We start from the raw sequence: 18,809 nt of genomic DNA, 5'->3' as shown, positions 1-18,809 counted from the left end.
GAGCATGCAGGTACAGTAGGCGGTTAAAAAGGAAAATGGTATGTTGGCCTTCATATCAAGAGGGTTTGAGTATAGGAATAAGGATACCTTACTGCAGCTGTACAGAGCCTTGGTGAGACCCCACCTGGAGTATTGTGTGCAGTTTTGGTCACCTTATCTGAGGAAGGATGTTCTTGCAATGGAGGGAGTGCAAAGGTGATTCACCAGACTGATACCTGGAATGGCAGGAATAACTTATGAGGAAAGATTGCGCAAATTGGGATTGTACTCGCTGGAGTTTAGAAGATTGAGAGGGATCTCATAGAGACATATAAAATTCTGGCAGGACTGGACAGAATGGATGAGGAAGGGATGTTTCCAATGGTGGGGGAGTCCAGAACCCAGGGCCATGGTTCGAGGATAATAGGCATTTAGAACCGAGATGAGGAGGAATTTCTTTACCCAGAGGGTGGTGAATCTGTGGAATTCATTGCCAGAGAGAGCAATAGAGGCAGGTTCATTGAATATATTTAAGAGGGAATTAGATATATTTCTTCAGTATAAGGGAATTAGGGGTTACGGAGAGAAGGCGGGGACAGGGTACTGAACTTTGAGATTAGCCATGATCTCATTGAATGGCGGAGCAGGCTCGAAGGGCCGAATGACCTACTCCTGCTCCTATCTTCTATGTTTCTATGTTTCTATAATAAACAACAGGGGCCCCAGCACTAATCTAGTGAACACTGGTCACAGGCCTCCAGCATTAACACCCTTTCACCTTGACCCTCTCTCTTCTATGGTCAATACAATTACAAACAATTTATTCATCTGGGATCCTGTAAATCTTCTCCTTCTAGATTACCCTCTCGAGGGACTTTGTCAAATGCATTACTAAAGTCCACAGACACAACACCCACTGCCCCTACCATCGCCAACCACTTCTTGTCATCTTGTCAAAAAACCTAATCTAATTGGAAGACACAACCAACCCCAAGCAAAGACACACTGACTGCTCCTCATCAGACCAGGTATTCCCATCTCGAAATATCCTCTCATATTGTTCTCAGACCAGTGTAGTGAGAATCACCCAGTCTATAGATTATCCCCATTTTCCTTGTTGAACAATGGAACAACATATGCTGCTCTCTCATTCCCCGTTGCTGGTGAAGACAGAAATATCTCCTTACACAATGCCAATCATGGACTTGCCCAGTAATCTCTTCACTTGCCTCCTTCTAAGATGCATGCCATCAGGCCCAGAGATCTTATCCTCTTAATGCTCTTTAAAAGACCCAGTACCACCTTTTTCTTAATTTCAAAATTCCTCAATACATCAGCTTTCTCCACATTGATGCCATTTCTTCTTGGTGAATACTGATGTAAAGTACTAATTTCGTACGTCTCTCAATTCCTCTGACTCCATGGTGCTCTTCTCTCCACCGTCATCATCTTGTTTCAAATGGGAATGCCTTGCGAGTCTCTTTAATTCTGCTCACCAGAGATATTTCTTGGTGCCTTTTGGATTTCCTCATGCTCTGATTGAGCCCTTTCCTGCCACAAAATCTTGGTAATATCTCTTTGCTTCCCATAGACACTGCGTCTTCTACTAAGGTTCTCTAGTACTTATTCCATTTCACCTTCTTTTATCAGGAAGGTTCCCATTAATAAGGATGAAATGCTGTGACAAAATATTTTTTTTAAACTTTATTTATTCATTCAAAAAACAAATAGTTTATGACATATGCAATTGACCATAAAAATTAATGTTATTTATATATATACATAAATAAAGAACCCCCCCCTCACCTTCAGCCAACTCTCCTAAGGAGCCATAAAGAAAAAAGAAAAATTAAATATACATATTAAGATCTGATCAATGTAAATTGAAATGTAAATATTCTGAATATAATGACCACTTATTAATAAAAAAATATAATTATCATGCAAAACATACATAATTTTTTTCATTATTAAACAATATTTCATCTCATTATGCCATCTATTAATATCAATTATATTTGTATCTTTCCACGTACTAGCAATACATTTTTTCGCTACAGATAAAGCTAAATATACAAAAGCAAGCTGAGACTTATCTAATCCCAAGCCTTTCAAAGGTTGCAAACTACCCAATAAAAATACTGTTGGATCTAAAACTATTTTAATCTTATACAGATATTCTAAAAACGATTGAATTTTCTTCCAAAAAGATTGTATATGTATACATGACCAAACAGCATGAAAAAAGTTCCAACCGTATCTCCACATCTAAAACACAAATCTGATTCATGAAAACCATACTTTTTTTTTTATTTTTCAGGTGTTAAATATAATTGATGTAAAAAATTATAATTAATCATTGCATAACGTGCATTTATCAATCTAATTACACTATCATAACAAATATCTAACCAATCATCTCCAGAAAAAATAACACCAGTACCTGCTTCCCATTTACTTTTAGATCTATCCAAATCCTTCTTATCCATACCATCCTGTAATATTTGATACATAGATGAAATATAACCCTTCTGTGGTACCTTCATAAGAAGTCTCAAATTTAGTCATTTCTGGTAAAATCATATCTCTACCAAACCTACATTTTACCAAAGATTAAATTTGATAATGAAGAAACAGAGAATTCTTATCAATACCAAAACCTTCCCTCATCTGATTAAAAGATAAAAATTTAACCTCTTTAAAACTATCTCCCAAATTTTTCACACCTTTAAATCTCAAATGCAATAAACTTCGATTATGTATTGAAAAAGGAATAAGTTGGTTATTATACAATGGCGTCAAAGCCAATAATCTACCCCTAGAGCCTGTCATTTTATTTTTCTTTATCCATAACTTCATTAAATGTTTTAGTATAGGCACATTATATTGTTGTAACAAATTTATATTCCATCTAAACAAAAATTGATGTATTTAAAATTCAGAAACATTTGCCATCTCAATTTTGGCCCAATTAGGAGGCCGAACCAAATCCATAAATGAACTAATAAATTTAAGTTGGGCTGCTTCATAATAATTTTGAAAATGTGGTAAACATAATCCCCCTAACTCATATTTCCAAGTTAATTTATTCAAAGCTACTCTCGAAAATTTACCTTTCCATAAAAAGTCCCTAACCATTTTATTGAAATCTCGAAAAAAAACATTATCAAGTAAATACGGAATAGATTGAAACAAATATTGTATACGCGGAAAGATAGTCATCTTAATTGTATTTATCCTACCCAATAAATTAATAGGTAAATCTTTCCATTTAATCAAATCAGTTTTAATTTTTTTTATTAACAGAACATAATTTAATTTATATAAAGATTGATAATTAACATTCAAAATTATACCCAGATATTAAATTCGGTTTATAATATTCTTATAAACTGAACAATCTCCTTCACTTACCGATAATATTTCACTTTTTTCCAATTAACTTTATATCCAGAAAAACATCCATATTGTATTAAACACTCCTTCAAGTGCAAAAGTGACTGAGCTGGGTTTATTAAATACACCAATACATCATCAGCAAATAAATTAATTTTATACTCCCCGTCTAAAACTTTCATACCTTGTATCTGTGTATTTTGTCTTATCAATTGTGCTAAAGATTCAATCACTTACGCAAACAAAGCCGGTAATAAAGGACAACCTTGACAAGTTGATCGAGATAGCTTAAAGGGTTCCGAAATCAAACCATTTGTCAATACTCTAGCTACCGGTTTACTATATAGAGCCCTAATCCAACCAATAAAAAAGGTCCAAACTTGAATTTCTCCAAAACTTTAAACAAAAAGTTCCATTCAACTCTATCAAATGTGTTTTCTGCATCTAGAGATATCACCATCGGATGATCTAAAGATTGTCAAAATCTATTAATCAAACTAATCACGCGCAAAATGTTATCTGAAGCATATCGATTCTTTATAAAACCTGTTTGATCCATATGAATCAACTTAGGTAAAAATTTAGCCAATCTACTCGCTAATATTTTAGCTATTATTTTATAATCTACATTTAACAATGAAATTGGTCTATATGAAGATACCTTCAAAGGATCTCTATCTTTCTTTGGAATTACTGTGATTAAAGCACTAGAACAAGATTCAGGTAATTCATAATGTTCTCCAACTTGACATAATACATCCCCAAACATTGTAGATAAATCATCATAAAAAATTTTATAAAATTCAACCGAAAATCCATCATCACCAGGCGATTTACCGTTCGGCATTTCCAGCATAGCCATTTTAATTTCCGAATCAGTAAATGGTTCTTCTAACTCCTGTATATCTGCAATCTCTAATATCGGTAAAGTCAACTGTGATTTTTTTTAAAAACCAATCAATCCAGTTTTTGTTTTCCTTCAGATGTATATAACTTTTTATAAAATGAGTAAAATTCATCATTAATCTCACAAGGTTTATAAGGGAATTCCATCTAAAAGCATTAATAGTCCTCTAAATCTGTTTTTTCTTTAATTGCCACACCTTATGTGCTTTCTCTCCCCATTCATAATACCTTTACTTAGTCCTATTAATCACACATTCAAATTGATAAGATTGCAAAGTATTATATTCCAATTTCAACCTAGATAATTCTATTTTCTGATCTTCGTAGCATCTTTCTGAAATTTCTTTTCTAACTCATCAGTCTGTTTCTCCAATTCAAAACTCTGATTTAATCGATTCTTCTTTATTTTACAAGTATAACTAATTATTTGTCCTCTCAAATAAGCTTTCATAGCATCACATAATACAAACTTACTTTGAACAGAATTAGAATTTTCTTTCTAAATAAAAATTAATTTGTTTTTTCAAAAAATCAATAAATTCCATATTTTTTAACAACATTGTATTAAACCTCAAACGATAGGCCGCTTGGATTTTCTCAGAAGTTGCATATGTAAAATATAAAATATCACACTACTTTTATATTCTGCTTGTTGTATTTTCCCTTGTAAATGTGCCGATACTAAAAAAAAGTCAATCCTTGAAAACGATTCATGTCTAGATGAATAAAAGGAAAAATCTTTCTCTGTCGGATTAAGACGTCTCCAAATATCTACTAAATTAAGATCTTTCATCAACGCTTGAACCTGAACTGCCATATTGGATTTCTTAACTTTCTTCAGAGATTTATCTAAGGTTCCAAAACACAATTAAAATCACCACCAACTAAAATATTATCATTAGCCTGACCCAAACATAAAAATGCATCTGAAATAAATATTTCATCATCTGCATTTGGGGCATAAATATTAAGTCCAAAATTCACTAAAAATCTTAAGAATACTTCCTGCCTTTTCCTCCATTAATTGTAATTCAAAAGATAAACTTTTATGTATCAAAATTGCTACACCTTTAGCCCTAGAATTAAATGAGGAAGAATATACATGCCCAACCCAGTCCCTCTTTAATTTCATATTTTCCTTCACATTCAAATGTGTTTCTTGTAAAAAAGCAATATCAATTTTCATTTTCTTAACCAGTGGCTGATGACTAGTGAAGAACTTAGAGCAAATCTCTCCCTCCCCAGCCAAACAATCTATAACATCAAAATATCATAATGACAAAAAAATAGAGTAAGAAAAAAAATTCTTCTTTTCATCCAAGAGATTCCAATCTCAAAGATCCCATTTCAGAAGAAGTTGGACTCTTTCCATTCATGTTTTTCCCATTTCTGCCATTTCTTCCGTTTCCAGAACAACCAGATTTTTCTTTAGGAGATAATGGTGGACTACGTCTTTGTCCTCTTATATCTGGCAATGAATCAGCAAAAATCATTGCTTCATGATCATTTTCAAAAAACCGAAATGGACAGTCTCCATAAAACACCTTCAACACTGCAGGGTAGCGAAAAGTAGACTTATAACCTTTACACCACAAAACTTCTTTAACTGGATTAAATTGACGTCGACGTTTAATGACCTCGAGTCAAATCAGGGTAAAAGAAAACTCTGCTATTCTGAATCAATAACGGAGTTTGTCGTTGTCTCGCATTCTGCACTGCTCGAAGTATTGTTTCTCTGTCCAAATAAGTCAAACATCGAATTATTACTGGTCTTGGTGGTTGACCAGCTGAGGGTGTTCTTCTTAGAGGTCTATGGGCTCTTTCCAGTACCAATCCCCCAGAAAAAAATCTTGCCCTAATACTTGCGGGATCCAGTCTTTAAACAAACAAAGGGGATCTTGTGCTTCTATACCTTCTGGCAAACCAACAATTTTCACATTATTCCTTCTGCTTTGATTCTCCAAGTAGTCTATTTTCCTCTCTAGCTCCTTCTCGCGTTCTCCCAATTCTATGACTGATTTTTCAACCTTCAGCACTTTTTGTGTTCGAAGCCACTTGTTGTTTACAGTGCAAAAAAGCAGTCTGAAAATTTTTAAATTCTTCATAAGATGCACCCACATGTGTCTTAACCATATTTAATTCTGAACTTATACCAGCATTCATTTGAGCCATTTCATTCATTTGAGATGTCAAGGGTTTAATAACAGCTTGAACAATATGATTTAATTGCATACACTGTTGGTCAGAAAATTTCTGCCCTGCTCTCTCTGATGTAGTGACAGAACAAGATAACTGCAGCTCCTGCTGCAACTCAACAGAAGGCATTTTAAAAGTTTTACTGCGGGTCTGGACTCCTACTGACGGCACTCCAACTTTTTCAGGGAGTCGCCGCTGGTCTCCCCCCCACATCTTGTTGTTTTTTCATGAAATCACGAAGAAAAGCAATTTCTTCAGTTTGAAGTGCTTCCTGATGCATTTCCAACAATGGAGTCGTCTTCCTGTGAGCTCCCTCTGTTGAAATTGAAAGGCTTTCCAAATCAGGGTCCACTTCTTGGGAACACGCACCTTCTTCCAGAGAACGAGTAATTCCAGTGCCATCCTTCACTTGGTGAGTTATAGACATTTTTTTTTCAACTCCCACAGGCAGTCTTTGAGGTTTAGACACTGTAGAGGTTTAGGCCTGAGGCTGTATCAAGTTGTCTAGGCCCCAAATCTTCAGCACTTCGAAAATGTTACTTCTTCTGCACTTGAGGTTTAATCTTTTTACCATTAGTGGCCATAATAATTCCTTGATACTTTAAACTAAAATTTAAAAAGTTTAAACTTGAAAACAAAGAGTTAAAAAGCAGGTACTTAAAAATCTGGCCAGAGAGATCAAGATTACACATCTAAACTCTACGCCATCTTGCCACGCCCCCCTGTGACAAAATATTAATAATGAATCCCATTGCAAGAAGACTCTGCGGCAGTGCAGTTACCTCATACTTGTTGAGCAATTTCAACTCAGCCTCACAACTCAATACAGAACAAGAACATCACCAAGTAGCTTGCTGAAGCTTGTAGGGTATTAGAATCTGCTTCAATGCTCTCCTGTGTCTTTAACATTGTAGATGTTCATTAAAACTTTGCTTTCTGAAATGGGTGCAACAGGATCTCATACAGGCTCATCCTAGAGACTTATTGGAAACATGGATGGAAAAGTAGTGCTCATGATTCCAAAAGTATATCCCACTTTTGCACTTTGAACCTTTCAAACCTGCCCTATTAATTACAAGATTTTAAAAATGTACCTTTCACTGCAAAGAGCTAATCAGAAAAAAATGTTAATTTCGAGCGCACTTCATAGGGACTGCAGACCTGCATCTACCATTATATTCATCCAATGTCAGCGTCAACTGCTGTTCTATACAAAATGTTTATCATGGAGATATGCACGCCCAACCGTGCAGCAATAATATCATTCTCAAAAGGACACTAAATAATGCACACATCATCTCGCCACATCCTGCATATTTAATTTTAAAAATAACTCCAATTTGCAGACATTCCACATAAACTTTTTCAGAATTCTGATGCTCTCAGACCAAGATTTTTGCTCCATAATTGAGGGGAGTTTTCTGACAAATTCTGACCTCTCAACCAAAATCTCAGCAAGAATAATCATTTTTCTTCACAGCATCTCCAGTCGTGAATATCACGCTTCAAGGCCAAATTGAAATTGCTGGCAAGTCTCAAACTATGACCATCAGAGAACTATTCTTTTGGTTGTAACTTCTCACTCTGTATTCTCTACAGGTGAGGACCTTTGCTCAGACTGTGGAATCAGAAAACTGCCACTCACACTCACTCACCTGGTCGACTTCTAACATTAATTAATCTAGCAGCCAAATAATCAGACATTCATCAGCATTAGTTCATGCCGCCCATTCGAGGAATGGCCATGAATAATCCAAACAAATGCTTTCTTCGACAAATGAGGTCAAAATGAATGACATTTTAAAACTATTACAATCACAAACAACACATAGAAACAATGTCTTTCTCTTCTGAAAAACAGCGCACGTTCAACACTCTTTCCAAACAGTGGAGGTTGCTAGGTAATTGATTAGTAAGGGTGCCAAAGGTTATAGGGAGAAGGCAAGAGTATGGGATTGAAAGTAAAGCTACATCAGCCATGATTTTAATGGCAGAGCACACTCAATGGACTGAATAGCTCCTTTCTCTTATGGTGCTATTCTAAACCTTAAAAGATGTGCATGATGTCACGTATACAACTCGACTTTGTTGATATAATCACTTCAACCTGTATCATATTGCATCTGCATTTAAATTTCCTGACCAGGCTTGCTAATTTACTTTGTTTACGGCTTTGCAACCTTAGCAAGAAACTGTGTACTTCAAGAAATTAACAGGCTCCCTTGAAAATTCAGTATTTTGATTAAATTGTATTAATTAAATTCTTTAACAAGTCAGCTAATCTCATTTTGAACCTTCAGTGTCTCGAGTGTAAATAACACAGTCGAAGTGGGGAATAAGCTGAATTCAAAGGGTGATGCACTTCCAACTGGAGAGGTGAAGGAATAATGTATTGAATTAATTTTCAAAGATTGTAATAATGATTTGTGAATAGAGGATACAAAGGCAGCAATGGACTCTCCCTGAACGTTCTATTGCCATTATCATTTCTCTCTTTGGATCTTAATTTTATTGTGCAATTTGGTGCTCACTGATGCCTGTCCCGCATCGGACTTGTCAGCCACAAACGAGCCTGCAGCTGACGTGGACTTTTACCCCCTCCATAAATCTTCGTCTGCGAAGCCAAGCCAAAGAAGAAGAAGAAGATGCACATATTTAAAAAGCATAATTCAGCCTCTCAATACCTGGTACCATTGAAGTGGAAACCTTGGGAATAAGCATCAAGGTACAATTCGACCCTGGAATTTGGTGGAATCCCAACTGATATCATGCAGGCATTGTTCTGGAGGAACACAATTCCTCTTGTTGCCAATTGAAGCATCTCCAGATTCAGTTAAATTTAAGCATCTCTCCAATCAAACTCATATTTCCCTCTTCAGCACTGTCCACAGCCTAAATAAACTCCCTGAACCACTGTGGCAATCTTCAGTGGAACTCCAACAGGAGGAAAAAAAGGGTCATGACTGTGCCTTGACGTGATTTCTACAAGTAAGCGCAGCCAAAGTTGGCTAATCGCAGTTTGTATTCAAGTCAACCGACACATGGAATCAAATGGCACAGCTAAAGCTGTCTGCTGTCGTGTGGATAGAAAATATCTTTGCGTTACTTCCCAAGATGCAACTTGTGCAAAGCTGACAGTCCAACCAAATGTTGGACAGGTTCCCTCACGGAGGTTAACAACAATTCTTCATATCTAATTGCTGATGTAACTTTTAACTGTACCAAAAAGGCAAAAATCCAGGAACAGCATTCATTTCGTTTTTGAATTGCACAGCAAAAATAAAAGCAACAGAAGGTATATGAACACCATAACCAATAGGATCATATTGAAAGAGAAAAAATAAAAACAAGAATTTGTATTTATATGATGCTTTCCAGGACCTTATGTTCCAAAATGTCTTGCAACCAATTAAGCAGTTTTGAAGTACAGTTACTGTTGCATTGTTGCCAATAAAGATAACTGAATATTCATTCATATTGTTGCTTTTCCCACCAAGGTTTCACTTCCTCACCTCAGAAATCAAAATGTATTATCAATCTAAGGACACCTTCAAGTGAAGAACATTTTTGTTTAAAATGATACAGTTCTTCTGGTCCATGAAACTCATGCCTAATTAACCTACCAACCCCATACATTTTGGAGGGTGGGAGGAAACCAGAGCACCCAGAGAAAATCCATGCAGACACAGGGAGAATGTTAAAAACTCATTATAGTCAGCAAATCACAGATGCCGTAATACACCAACCAAAATGCTGACCATGCCATCCATTAATGTATGTTTTACAGGATACAAATAGAAAGCACTAGCATAACCAATATTTCCAATCTAAGATATTGACCCAATTTGTTAGTTCTGAAGCTAATATACAACATTTCTCTGCAATCAACTTTTATTCAGTTCTTCCTACAGTGAATTGGTGTTTCAAGTGAAGACTTCAGTATCCCACAAAAACTAAAAGGCACTTGTAATAACTTTCAAAAGATTATTAACTTTAGAAGCAGAGAAGGTTCTTCAACACTTCCCAGCAGCATGCTTCAATTATAAGGAATACATTCATTTTTCAACATGTGAATGTCATCCTCTGTGGAAACCAGTTATCGAGTGCAATCTGCCTGTGAATAAATTCTATATTTACACAAAATGAGTTCTGTACAGCAGATTCCCTAGTACTCTGGAATCAACCTTCTGCTGCCATGACATCCTCAGTTAATATTTATGCTGATACACAAAATACTCATTTATTTTCCTATTCTGCCTTTAACCAAGATCAAGTAACACACTTATAATTCTGAAGGTTGGAATTTCAGAGGCAGAATTAAAACACCAAGGTCACCTTACAACATATAATGGAGTTAAATGCCGTCACACAAAACTTGTTTCAACCACATCAAGTTGGATAGATGAGTTGGCCAAATAAAACCAACTTGATGTTGAATTAAACAATCTTGTTTAAATTACAAACCTCAGTCACTCAATATGACACTCTAATAAGATTGCAAATATGTAAAACCTGAAATAAGAACAGGTATTCTCCACTGAATGACTCCAAAATCATTTCCCCACATGAAGTTCTTTGATCCTAGACAAAAATGTCTTCTGAAATATTAAATTCAGGGCACCAAAGGGATTCCTGCTCTACTTCTTGCACTCCAATTCTATTAGTGTTGCAGTCGCACTTTTGTAAATTCACATATGCACTACTTTAGCAGTAAAGTGTTTAAAACTGCCTTTATGAATTTGTACAACTGCATTTCTTAGAAAATGGAAGATAATGTATAATCAGATACAAATAATCACTGCACATACAACAGAAACTGCATCTTCATTGAAGCTGTATTCATTTCCTTTTATCAGAAATGATTGAATGTTGCCCAAGTCTCTGATGTTTGTAAAATGTGATATTTAAATTCAAACTGGGAATAGGTAATACAGGAGGGAAATTTAAATTTGAATGACACAATGGCAACATCTCAAGATTGCTTCATCCAAACCAAATCTTCATTGGCCAATAGGACTTAATGCAATGATTTCCACAAATAATTTTCTTCCCTCCTCCCCCACAATCAACTTTACCACCAATACATTCTCCCCTGATTAGTGGCAGAGGCTGTTATCAAATAAAACCTATGTTCTTTGGCAATCGTTTCTTCAACAGAATTCTATCCTGCTCACACATCTGTCAAGGGTTAATGACAAATATTTACATTTTCCCTTCATTACCAAGCACATGGAATATCACATTAAATACCACATCAGAAGTGTGATGTTCAGAGTGTTTTTATTAAAAAGGAGGTAATACTTGCTTTGGAAAGTTTCAGAAAAGGATCACCATATTAATCCTACAATGTTGGAGCTGACTCATTTGGAGTGAGTGAACAGACTGGGACTATACACAGTGGAGTTTCAAACAATGAGAAAACATAATTATGGCTCTACTTGATACAGTCATGTTTTCCCCCCTTGTGGAGGAGTACAGATTTGAGGACATAATTACAAGGGATTTAAGATTGAATGGAATTTCTTCTCTCACAGGATCTTGAATCTTTGGAATTCCCTATTCAAAGAAGGCTGGATCCTTCAATATCCAATACTTTGCAAGGACAATTTATGCATTGAAGAGGAATCAATGCTTCCAGGGACCAGGCAGGAAAGTGGAGCTGCCTTGATACTAAGAACAGACCAGTCATGATCTAATTGAACAGCCAGCAGGCTCGAGATGCCCACCCCTGCTTTTAGTTTTTAAGATAGATATTTCTTACTTTTTTAAAAAATTACTTAGAAAATTGGTAATTTTAAAGCTTAATAAAGCAGAAAGACAACAAAGTGTATGGTTATTTTTGTTCAGCATATTTAGGATTCAATTGCAGTTAGTTACAAGAAACGACTTGAGGCAACACTGACATTCAGGATAACCAGATCTGCCTGTATTGCGGAGTGATCTGCTTGAGGAATTCAGCTTGTCGACCAGCATCAATGGCAAAAAGAGAATTGTCAACATTTTGGGTCAGAACCCTTCATCAACTGAGACTGCAGAGGGGAAATAAACAGTGCAACAAGGACAGGTGAGAGGGGTTGGAAAGGGGCCAGTGGATGATTGGTGAAATCATCCAGTGGGAGTTGCCTGTGAAAACTTCCTTTAACATAGAATCACTGATGCACATATCACCGGAGCTTCACAGAGCCAGGTCTTGATCCATGGGTGAGAGTTCCAAGAGGACTGGAAATCAGGCCATATGCTGCATGGTCATAAATTTTCACAAGAGCATGTGCTGCTCAATGGTGCACCCTTCATTGAAAGCACAAAGAGACACAAACAAGTCCCCACTCTCACTCATATCTTCTTCATGCTGCCATCTAAACAGTCACTAATCCCCAATCAGGCCTCATTCTTTCCCTCAAGTCTCACCACATACTTCATCGCCACAGATCTCAGCCCCTGGCTCTCACCACTGCTAAGCTTTGTCTGTCCACCTTGCTGTGTCCATAACCCCTTGATCTGGCCCTGCATATCTCCATATTAGGTGAAGATACTGCACAAGAAAAATGGAAAAGTATTCTCCATCACCTTGCCATCTTTGCTCCCCTCCCCCCCCGCCCCACCCCCACCAACCTTGGCTAATTGGCATTACTGAGAATAGGCAGCATCAAATTCCTGCACCAAGGCAGCACAAACCCAAAAGATTGTGCCACAGCCACCTCAGATACATTAATGTTTTGGGTGGGTTTTCACACTGTCAAATCTGGTCCCATTTTGGGTTGCTAGGATTTCCCCTTCAATAAGCTCAAGTGGCTCAATACAAATGAGAGCTGGTCAATTTAACCCATGCTATGAAACAGCTCATTGAAAGCACACAAAGCTTGCACACCAACAAAAGAACCTTGAGTTATTCAAGGACAGCTGGTGTGTGTGCAGTCAGTCCTTCCAGAAAGGGAGAAAAGTGGCAAAAAAAAAAGCTAATTAGGCCTCACAAATGATTCAAATTGTAATGTGCCAGCACAATGAACTGTGAACACAGGGAAACAGGACACATAATTGGAGAGAGCAGAGTAAGTAAATTACTGTTTTGAATTTTGGCAAGTCATTTTCTGCATTGAAATGGCCAACTACAAAATAACACTTGTGCATCTGGATTATTGAAATATCTAACCTCAATGCTCACTCAAGGTCACACCAAAGATAATCCTGATGAATCTCAAAATGTTGAAATTTAAGAGAGTGGGGCAACATGATGCTTAACAAAACTAAAAATAGGATTTCAAAGTCATTTTCCAAAAGCTGAACAGTGCCCAGTTTAGTGCCATTACCACCCATCTCAATCCTGGTCTCCAGCATTGCCCGTTTGGAGTTCTACCAGACAGGCCATGGGTTTCCTCCCAAATCCTTAGGTGGACAGGTAAATCAACCACGATTAACCGTCTCGTGTTAAGTGGCCCTTTTACACTGCCCTTAGAAAAAACAGGATTTAACCGCCTTTTAACCGTTTCACTTACCTGTGTGAACGCAACAAATGCAGGATGGGGGGAGGGGTCATTTTCATCCCGGCAATTGCTGGGCAAAGTAGGTCGTCTCAGAGCCAATGTGTTTGGCATTAACTCCTGTGTCAAAGGCTGACCCGCCACGCCTGGGCACCCACTCTGCAGGTCCCGCCTCCTTTTGCACCGGGATGCAGAGTTCCTGTGTAAAAGGTCGCACTGAACCAGCTTTTCTTGGTTCAGTGTGAAGGAGCTTACCCGACCTGGCTGCAAATACAGGTCGTTCACACGCCAATTAAATGGGATCGCTGTGTAAAAGGAGTAAAGGAATGATGGAACTCAAGGGAATTTGGGGAAGAGTCGGCGACAGGGGAAGTTAGTGGGGGAGATTACTCGGTAGACCGGCATGGATTGAATAGTGCCGCTTCCCCCTGCTATGAATGCACTTTGCACCAGTGTTACACGTGAAGAAGTCCAGTGCCTTTCAAACTTCTTGCCCACAGAGGCCCCGCTCGCCCCAGCGCTGAGACAGACAGCAGCCGCCCCGCCCGCTCCACCCACCGCCACACCAGCATCGTATTTACCAGCAGCCGTGGCCGCCGCTTCACGCCCGAGCGATCCGGGAAGCTGCTCCGACACCCCGCCGACACCACATCGTTCCCTGGCAACAGCTCACTGCCGGAGCACGTCACCCTGGACACGAGAGCGAGCATGTGCAGTCAGAGGCTTTTTAAATCCCCGTTACGGGTTCAAACAATTTTTAAAGAGTGGTGTTTTTCGCCTCTTGCGCAGGAAAGACTCCTGTGGATGTGTCTCAATAATTGCACCTTGCAGGCAGCAATCAACGTCCCCTTTCTCCTCCCCATTCATGAGGCAGCAGAACTTTCCCCCCCCCCCCCCCAGAATGCGGGAGGGAAAAATAATGCCAGCCTGTGGGAATGGGGCACTTGCAGACTGTTGCGTGGAGTGAACCCAACTTTGTTGGGTCCTGGAAACTGTTCCCTCCCACACAGACTAGCCGGGCTTCCGCAGGTGGAACTCGCCAGACAACAAAAGCCCCCTCCCTCAACAATAGTCCGAGGCTCCACGGCAAAGGAAGGACACAGTCATGATTGCAAAGAGCACACGTCCATTCGTATTTTCGCCTGAGGCCAGAAATGTTAATTGCCCTTTAATTAATGGCAGATTAACCCCCCCCCCCCCCGGGCCCCTCAGCTGAGCCTTCAGAATGATCCCCTTTGACCTGACCCCCACCTTTTGGTGAATAGAATCTTTGGCTTGACTTCGCGGACAAAGATTTATGGAGGGGTAATGTCCACGTCTGCTGCAGGCTCGTTTGTGGCTGACAAGTCCGATGCGGGACAGGCAGACACGGTTGCAGGGGAAAATTGGTGGGTTGGGGTTGGGTGTTGGGTTTTTCCTCCTTTGTCTTTTGTCAGTGAGGTGGGCTCTGCGGTCTTCTTCAAAGGAGGTTGCTGCCCGCCGAACTGTGAGGCACCAAGATGCACAGTTTGAGGTGATATCAGCCCACTGGCGGTGGTCAATGTGGCAGGCACCAAGAGATTTCTTTAGGCAGTGTTTGTACCTCTTCTTTGGTGCACCTCTGACACGATGGCCAGTGGAGAGCTCGCCATATAACACGATCTTGGGAAGGCGATGGACCTCCATTCTGGAGACGTGACCTACCCAGCGCAGTTGGATCTTCAGCAGCGTAGATTCGATGCTGTCGGCCTCTGCCATCTCGAGTACTTCGATGTTAGGGATGAAGTCGCTCCAATGAATGTTGAGGATGGAGCGAAGACAACGCTGGTGGAAGCGTTCTAGGAGCCGTAGGTGATGCCGGTAGAGGACCCATGATGTGAAGTTAATTAACAAATTAGGAGTTTCCAAAGTGGTCAATATTGACCCCCTGGGGGAGACGATCGGACTAACCAAGGGGTTGGAAAAATTCCGGGAGGGAGGGGTGTAAAGATAATAAGTGCCTGGGGATCAATTAAAGTTTTGGGGTAAAGCTCCTTCCAGGAGCCAGTCTTCCCCTCTCTTGCCAGAGCCCAGCATTCTCGCTCCTACCGGGAGCCCATCGCCTCTTCTACCGCAGCCCAACATCCTTGCTCCTGCCAGGCCTCCTCCCTTCCAGGCCCCTAAACTTAACTTAATCCATCCTAATGGTCAATCCGCCACTGCCTTTCATTCCAATGGATGCTACATGACTTTTGAGTTTCTCCAACATGTTTTTTTTTACTGTTTTTGACCCCAGAGTCTGCAGACTTTCTTATTTAACATCAATTCGTCTAAGACAGAGGTTCTCAACCTTTTTCTTTCCACTCACATACCACTTGAAGTAATCCCTTTGCCATCAGTGCTGTGTGATTAGTAAAGGATTGCTTTTGTGAGTGGGAAGGTTGAGAATCACTGTTCCAGACCCAATTGTTACTGAAATATTTTGCTTGAGGAAAATTGTCGTTGGCCCATTTCCTTTGGAGATATGAAACCATGCACATAACAAGTCAATTAGATATGATTAAAACAGTGGTTTTCAACTTTTTTCTTTCCACCCACATACCACCTTTAGTAATCAGTTACTAATCACAGAGCACCTATGGTTTGGGAATACTTCAAGTGGTTTGTGAGTGGAAAGAAAAAGGTTGAGAACCACTGGTATAGATGAAATACTTGCCCTGCATATGCATTGTCTGTCTATATGTGTGTTATATTTGGTTGTGGTTTACATGTTTTGCACCGAGGACCAGAGAACGCTGTTTCATCGGGTTGTGCTTGTACAATCAGATGACAAAAAACTTAATTTGGTTTCAAAGACACAACTGTTACAAAAAGGAAAAAAAAATGTGTTAAATGCTAGCCTAATAATCATAAAACATGCTAATTTGTAATAGTGTTGCAAACTGCCAATTTAGATGTTTAAAATCAGTGGTTATCATTTACACCTATAATTCAAATCCTCTCAGCAGGTTGTTAGATTTCTGTGAGATAATGTGGTCATTGACTTTTTAAAACAAATAATATATTTTGCATGGCATTTATAAAATTGTGGCTGTATAATTCCAAGGACAAGAAAACCTGATATTTAAGAACTATATCCATTTGGTTCAAGATGAATACTCAAAGCACCCTTCATGCTTTCACACATACTGCGGTCCTATCCAAAAACAATTGAAAATCAGCATCTTCTCAGGCATTGATAAATAGTATGTGCCACTGAAAATAATAAGCTCTTAACACCGCAGAAAGGGTTTATTTAAAATCAGGATCCAGCAACACAAAAATATCACAGATATTATCATATCACTTATGTTAAAACATTTCACAACATTTTATTGCTTCTGTATAGGTTTGGAAAATAGTCTTTTTTGTGTGTCCAAATTTCAAAAGCATAAAGAATGGTGGAAGTATCCAGTGCAACTTGAAACTGTACAGGATCAGGTCAGACTGTTGAACATGGATTAACCACAACATTTGAAATGTGACATGAGGGGAAATCTACATCTACTTTTCAAAAGAATGGAAATCACTGCAAAAACTTCAAAGTCTGCAAAGGCTTGATAAAGAGAACCCAACTCATTACTCTTTTAATCTGAGTCTGCAATGGAAAAAAAATGAAATGAACAGGAAAAAACAAAGTTATATGCAACTGCCAAAATTCCTTAACTGTACTTTGGTGTGAAATAGGATCCTAATTACATTGTAGGGCAGGAAAGTCTAACCTTTGAGACAAATGTGGATTTCCTCCAAGATGGTATAGTTTCATCTCTCATGTTGAAGGCATGTAGTTTTCAAAGTCAACTGGCCACTATGCAGAGGTGAGTAGTCAACACTGGGGCAAATTTTGAGGGAGTTCATGGGAATCTTGGTGGGGGGAATAAAACAAAAAGTATATTAATGTCGAATTGAAGTAAATGGATACTCATGGTTAGCATTGATATGGTGGGCTAAAGGGCCTATTCTATTGGTATAACTCTCTGACTTTGAAGGCACTTTTATACTGCCCTTAAAAGATGGGAATTAACTGCCTTTTCACCACTTCATTTACCTGAGGGAACACAACAAAAATGGATGGGGGGTCATTTTCACCCCGGGGTACCTACCCTCCAAGGAGGGTTGTATCAGAGCTGATATGTTTCATATTGGCTCCTGTGTAAAAGGCTTATTTGCCTTCCCGGGACTCTAACGCTGTAATGCTGCAGCTCCCAGCTTTTTTTGGCCTTCATTTCCTCTTGAAGTTTCATTGAGCAGAATATTTAAAACACATACCTCAAGCAATATACCACTTATTTAGTTCTGGGATCTGTTCGAAATCTGTTGTATACCATTTTGAAGTCAGAATTTAGGTACTCATCCTCTAACTTTCCAAAGACATTCTCACAAATTCAAGTTACAGATCTGTAATGTGAGATAATACATTCTATTGATCTGGATAAGCATAGCTCGAACATTCTGTGCTCAGATCTTTCTCAGATTAAGTAACCTCGTTGATTGCAAATTCACCATTCAGAACTCACCCCCACTGAAGGTTCCTCTCCAGGATATACATATAATAGATCCTAATGTGAAAATATATCACAGTTCCTTCATCATCAATTGAACGAAGTCCTGACTCAAGGTAACATTCATCATCAGATGAAAATCATTCAAGATAACTCAACATAAATTACAGCAGCGATCAGGAAGAAACCTTATGAATCATACAAAACCTGAATAAATCTGCTCAAGAGGCATACCCTCCCTCCTTTTCAAAATAGTTGTGGGAATTTTTTTTAAAAAGGAAAGCAGTTTCTTGGATTTTATTTCCTGTTTTTCCTGGTTGATGCCAGTTAGAGTTACATTTCCAATTTTAATTGC

The 18,809-nt window shown here is 38.6% G+C and overlaps 1 protein-coding gene across 1 annotated transcript in view; it reads right to left on the bottom strand.

The window, feature by feature from the left end:
• Window positions 1-14,620, bottom strand: part of dmd (dystrophin) — a 1,604,005-nt gene extending 1,589,385 nt beyond the window's left edge. The window contains exon 1 of the mRNA XM_069890130.1: window positions 14,537-14,620. The gene's annotated coding sequence lies outside the window, so the exon portion shown is untranslated. The remainder of the gene's footprint in view (window positions 1-14,536) is intronic.
• Window positions 14,621-18,809: the final 4,189 nt, after the last annotated feature.

Source organism: Narcine bancroftii, chromosome 7 (genome assembly GCF_036971445.1).
Source record: "Narcine bancroftii isolate sNarBan1 chromosome 7, sNarBan1.hap1, whole genome shotgun sequence".
NCBI lineage: Eukaryota > Metazoa > Chordata > Chondrichthyes > Torpediniformes > Narcinidae > Narcine > Narcine bancroftii.
The sequence above is the reverse complement of the archived record's forward strand: the minus strand, read 5'-3'. Positions and strand labels throughout refer to the sequence as shown.